We start from the raw sequence: 6,000 nt of genomic DNA on the forward strand, positions 1-6,000 counted from the left end.
GTGTGGGATTCGACACCTAGTTCTTTATTCTTGGTAGCCTTCCTTATGGGGAAATAACTCCTGGTGCTTCCACTGAGCCATGGTAGTTCACCACTGCTCCGGAACACTTAGGTTGGCTGGCATGTATCCTTCTTTGTTCCTGTGTCTGTTCCTTTGGGGCAATGTCACGCGTTGTTCCTTTAAGTCCATGTAGCTTGCTACGACTTGGGTTCTGTAACATCCCAAAATTCTAAATTTTGGAATGTTATATTAAATATATAATTATGTCTGTTTGTTTGGTTAAATGCTTGATTGTTTGGTTGAAAGTGAGTGGAATTTGAAACTTTGTGAAAAAAAATTCAAATGAAAGGGAATAAAAGGACTTTTCCAAAATTTCAATTTGAATCCTTATCTAATTTTTAGTTTGAAGCTTGTCCAAAAAAATTCTCTGATAAAATAATAATATGAGAGGAGTAATATGACACTCCAAAAATCAGACACAACATTTGACAATTTATTTAAAACTTAAATTCTATTTCATTTTGGAGTTATTGCAAAAAAATGTTTATTTAAAGTATTTTATTTGGTCTTGAAAATATGTTCATGTTTTAGGGATTCTTATTCTGAAAATTTTGATGTACTATATGTATATAAAATATTTTCATTTCTTTCATTTTTTTTCTTTTCTCTCACTGCTTTAGAAAAAAAAACACGTTAGCGAGCTGCTTGTCAGGCCGAGGCCAGGCCAGCGTCTCGGGCCCAGCCGGCCCATCCAGCCGCTAGCGAGGTCAGCGCTAGCAAGCACGACAGAAAACCAGCGCTTTCCTAAAAAATAGAGAGAGAAAACCCTAACGCTACACGATCTCTCCCCCTTGTTTTTTTCTGATCGCTGGACCCACCCCGCTCTTTCTTCTTCTCCACGTACCTGTGCACGCTAATGAAGACGCCACCGCCACGTCTTATCTTCGTGGGAACCCTATCCCGAGTCAACCCCTCGTCCAAGCCTCATATCCTATAAATAGCCACGACTCTCCTCTTCCGATTCCCCTTGAAACCCCTCGCCAAAACCCACCGTATCACACACCCTCATTGTTGGGATCTCGCCGGAGTTCACGTGGTTCATCGGTCGATTCCAACGCATGTAAGCATCTTTGAAACTTTTCCTTCCGTAGACTACTACCCCTCGTCGTTGCGAACCTCTTTGACATGTTTTTGACGTCCAGGAAGAACCGGAGCCACTGCCTCGAGCTCACAATGCCGCTGGAGTTCACGAAGTTCAACTCGATGCTACGCTCGACCCCGACGTCCCCTCACCTCACGATCCACAGAAAATCGAACGCCCCCGAACTTCCGCATCGCCTGGACATCCTCGCCGACGCCGCGGAGGACCAAAGCCCGGCCGCCCACCTGCCTCTACTTCTCTGCCACACCCGTTTCTTCTGTGTAAGCACGAACTGTCCTCTATTCGCTCTTGTTGTTTTCTTTCCTAGATCAAATCGTTCTGTTAGATTAGATCGGTTTAGTAGATCTTGTTTTTCGAACGGTTTTTTCTTTGCGGTTTAGTACGGTTCAGATCAAACCAGCCGATCGGTTTTATTCTATAAAACACGCGTACGTTTTGTTAAATTATCGCCCGAGCGCTGTTTAGTTATCGACCGCATGCCCCGTAGGCCCAGTTACAGCCCGCTATGTAGCTAGTGCATCATCTGTTTTTTGTTTTTCGTTTCTGTTTTTAGTTTTAGATTCGGTTTTTTTATATCTTTAGATCTACAACTCCGATTTTGATGATCCTTTTTTCTACGGATTCACAAAAATCCCATCTATCCCGTGGACACAACGAAAAATATTTTTGAACTTTGTAAATTTCGAATTCAAACAGATTTGTTAAAAACATTAGATTGCTAATAACTTTTATTTAAAAATAGCCTTTTGATTAATTCTTTTTGCTAGTGATCGCTTGGTCTTTTGTCTAAACAGTAGGCCTGTTAAAATTAGTTTTTGTTTATTTCAAATTAGGATTTTAGGCGAAATAGTACTGTTTTATATAGTTTAGTGTTATTTTCTTTTTCCTTAGCATTTAAATGTTTTTAATTGAAACTTTTTGTCACTTTTGAAAAATTTAGTTTTGTTTCTGTTATTTAACAATAGAGTATTTTGTTCTTATTTTTAAAAATAAAACATTTTCTTTAGTTTTGTAAGAAAACTTGGTTGGGTCCTAGATAGAGTTATATAGTAGCTTTTTTTGTTTCTTTTTATGAAAAATACTTTATGTTAAATTAGTTGTTTTACATTTTGTTTTCCATTAATTTATTAGTTTAGAGTTTTAATTGATGTTAAGTTTTTACTTAGTGCAAAACTATATTAGGTGTTGGTAGTAGAGTCTTAGACTTTTCTGTAGTAGTTTTCTTTGTAGTTTTATTTGAAGTTTTCTTTGGAATTTATTTGAGTTTTATTATTGATTTTTTCTTTGTTTTTCATTGAGTGTTAATGTGATTGATAGAATTGATTGTTAGAATGTTTTGCTTATGCGAATGCTATGTTTGATTCAATAGATTTTCAACGGAGTGACGAATAGTTCTACCAAGTCTTTACTCCGAGAGTGTTATAATATCTTCATCAACTTACCAGGCAAGTTCACTTTGACCATGCTTTTCATACCTATGTTTTTATTGCATTTATTGTCATCTTTGCAACAATCCCTCCAGTAGTGATATTGAGTTCTTGTAGTTGAGTAGAATGCATGAGGTAGGAACCCATCACCCTGTACCAAGCCTTGGGACGTTGTTTAATTTTAATGATACGCTATAGTAGACGGGGTTGGTATGAGTGCTCGGGAGTGGTGTGAGTATGAAGGACCCCCTACGTCAATGACGACAACTTCACGATGGCATCGGCAAGGACTGCATCTTCAGGACCTCAAGACTTAAGACCTCAAGATTTCGAGACTCGAGACAAGAATTCAATACACACTACTGCGTGAAGAACGGATTTGATGGGCACCCTGGACCAACCAGTGGATGGTCGAGATGCATGGAGAAGCGGCATGACATCTTGCGTAAAGCTTCACCCAGACTCAAAGAGACGGAAGAATACTTCATGCCCGGAAGCTTACCTGTGCAACCGCAAGTCACTATGGGCTCTGGTTCGGTTGAGCTTAGTTGTGATTCTGGCTGGGACGGTGCTAGCAGATGTAGAACTATGGTAGGATTTGATGAGCGCCGGACAGTGGTCAGAGGAACTCTTCGGAAGACCATGTTTCGGTCATTTTGTTCTCAAACACCCTGAAGTGCGAGAACGTAAAAAGAGGGATCAAATCTTGCGGGTAAAGTGTACAAACCTCTGCAGAGGGTTTAAACCTAATCGATTAGCCGTGTCCCCGGTTTGAGCCTCTGGACTTGGATCTATCTCGGAAATCTCAACACCGGACTTATAAACTTAATTGTGGGCAACTTATGATGATTTGGGCTACGAGACATCGGTTGGCAGAACCCTGTCATGATAGATAGCTCCGTAATACAGGCTCCTGCTATTCCTTTGATGTAGGGAAAATAAAATCAGCTTTTACGCAAAAACCTCAGACATATAGCCACAAAGCCTTATTGCATATAGAATAGTTTTATCATCTGTTCTTTTTATGGTGATCTTGCCGGTACATTCAATGTACTGACCTACACGGCTGCAATGTATCATGTTGCAGGATTATTTCTATGACGAGTGAGTTTCGTTGTTGGGTTACGGTCTACACTCAACCTGCCGATGGCGTTGATGGGACTCCACACCCGATTGACTGTTTCCGCTGAGACTTATGAGGTATATATCAGTTTTACGTTATTTATACATGTGATTGCACTTTGATATATACATTGATGTACTGTGTGTGCCAACATACTGGTCCAGGGATGGCACGGATACACAAAGGCTTGACCATCTGAGGTCGGGTCACTACAAATATGGTATCAGAGCACATGTTGACTGTAGGACGTGACCCTAGAAACTGGCAAGCCCTTAGGACAGGATATCTCTAAAATTTATTTTCAAAAAGATCCTTTACTTCTCATCTTTTCTGATTTTATCAAATAGTCCCTCTTACCTCAAATAGCTGGAGTATACCGTTTTCCCGTTTGACCACATGAAGGATCAACTAAAGTCACTCCAAGAAGTACAAGATATCGGATGATTGATGGCCATTTCAGAGTAAAGAGGATTTCACCATGCATTAGAAGAGTCGAAGCTACAACAGTTGAAGATTCTGAAGACTTGAAGAATTTGAAGGATCTGAAAATTTATTTGACCTTTAGAAGACCAAACCCCTGTTATATACTTACGTTAGATGCGACGATTTGTGAGCTGTCTTTTGTTTGATGTTTTTTTCCAACAACCACAAAATAAAACCCGTCTCTTCAAAACTATTGTTTGTATTGTGTGTATATCCCGATATTCTTCTCCCGTATCTCATCTCAAAACCTTTGGACCTCATAGATGGTGAATGAAGTTGGACTGGTATTCTATGGACCAATGACTCAGTTGGCGGTAGAGCTATGGATACAAAACATGAAGAATCACTTCGGGAAAAAATTGATTGCAAGGAAGTATGAGGTTCAATACGCCGTTCAGTACTTTACAAAAAGTGCTGCAACCTAGTGGAAAATGCATCAAGCCATACAAGGGTGTAATGGAGCAAAAACTTGGGAGGAATTCAAGAAGACTCTGTTAAGATCCCGCCTTATCCGGAAGCACTATGATAACCCAAAGAAGAAATCGTGTGCCTGCAAGATTTGCGGAGAAATATGACACACCAATGAAGAACATAAGGATGGATGCCCTCATTGTGAGGAGAATCACCCAACCAAAGAATGCCCGACTGGGCAAGTTACTTGTTTCCTGCGTGAAGGAACCACACACTACCCCGCTCAGTGTCACATTTACCCCAAGATACAAGAAATTACCGAGCAGCAGAAAGAATCCCTCAGGAAAAGTTTAGAAGAACCTGTGATGAAGACAGATGTTGAAGACCCTGATGGAGAAGGCCTAACCAGACTTTTCTCCCATGCCTGTTATTCGTGTGGAGAAGAAGGACTTTTTTCACGGTGTTGCACGAAGGAAAGCCAGATGTATCTCAGAGACTTCCCGATAGAAGAAGTGAAATATGACCATAGGAAATAGAAGATTTGATTAGAACAAAGAAGTACAAGAAGAGGAACCGAAGACATCCCCAGAACAACCCAATTTCTGCAGAGAAGGACCTGAGTCATATCACTTGTTATAGGTGCAAGACCTTAGGTCACTATGCCAATATGTGTCCAGAGAAGAAGCCAAGAACCCAAAGAGTAGACATCATCCCCAAGAAGCCCAAAGACTTATCGGAAGTCATCTGTTTTCGCTGCAAGGAAGCAGGACATTATGCTAATAAATGTCCCGACAAGATGAAAGCTGGAGCTGAGTAGTTGGAATTTTGATATTGGTAATAAGTGTAGTAGGAATCAATTTTTTTCATGAGTACAATGAGTTGAGTTATGTAATGGGTGCTCAGAAATTTAATGACTTCATGAAATCAATAAAGTTAAAGTGTCCTAATTCCATATGTTGAATTGTATGAGTTGTTATGCTATGAGCACAGATCTGGACCAGTTTCGAGGATATGAGAAATATGGTCCATGGAAGTATTTGTGCATTTCAAGGGTGGTAGTACCCTAGGAGGACACTTGACCCATGGAAAGGATAATGATATTCCACGGAGTGGAGTTTGGACAAAATGAGTTGGACTTTTGTTTTTGATATGATGGATGTGAAGGAAGGAAGTATTGATAGAATTATAGTAGGTGTAATGTTTGGAATATGGAACAATTGTAACTCCCAAGACGAGTTAAAGCTATACAGGTGTTAAAGTGGGTCCATAACCCACAGGCCCAGGAAATTAATAAGGATCATGAACTCCCTGGAAGAAGAAATATTGGAATAAGCTATGTTTTGATCAGCAAATGTTTCTTAGGAGAATACGAAAACCAAAGAGTTGTGAAGAAA

At 40.0% G+C, this 6,000-nt stretch overlaps 1 long non-coding RNA gene across 1 annotated transcript; it reads left to right on the plus strand.

Moving 5' to 3' along the window:
* The first annotated feature begins 901 nt into the window (after positions 1–901).
* On the plus strand, positions 902–3,483 carry LOC109746986 (uncharacterized). The gene is made up of 3 exons (XR_002228960.4): positions 902–1,120; positions 1,203–1,422; positions 2,532–3,483. It is a non-coding gene; the product is annotated as an uncharacterized lncRNA (long non-coding RNA).
* The last annotated feature ends 2,517 nt before the right edge of the window (positions 3,484–6,000 follow it).

This window comes from Aegilops tauschii, chromosome 5, assembly GCF_002575655.3.
Source record: "Aegilops tauschii subsp. strangulata cultivar AL8/78 chromosome 5, Aet v6.0, whole genome shotgun sequence".
NCBI lineage: Eukaryota > Viridiplantae > Streptophyta > Magnoliopsida > Poales > Poaceae > Aegilops > Aegilops tauschii.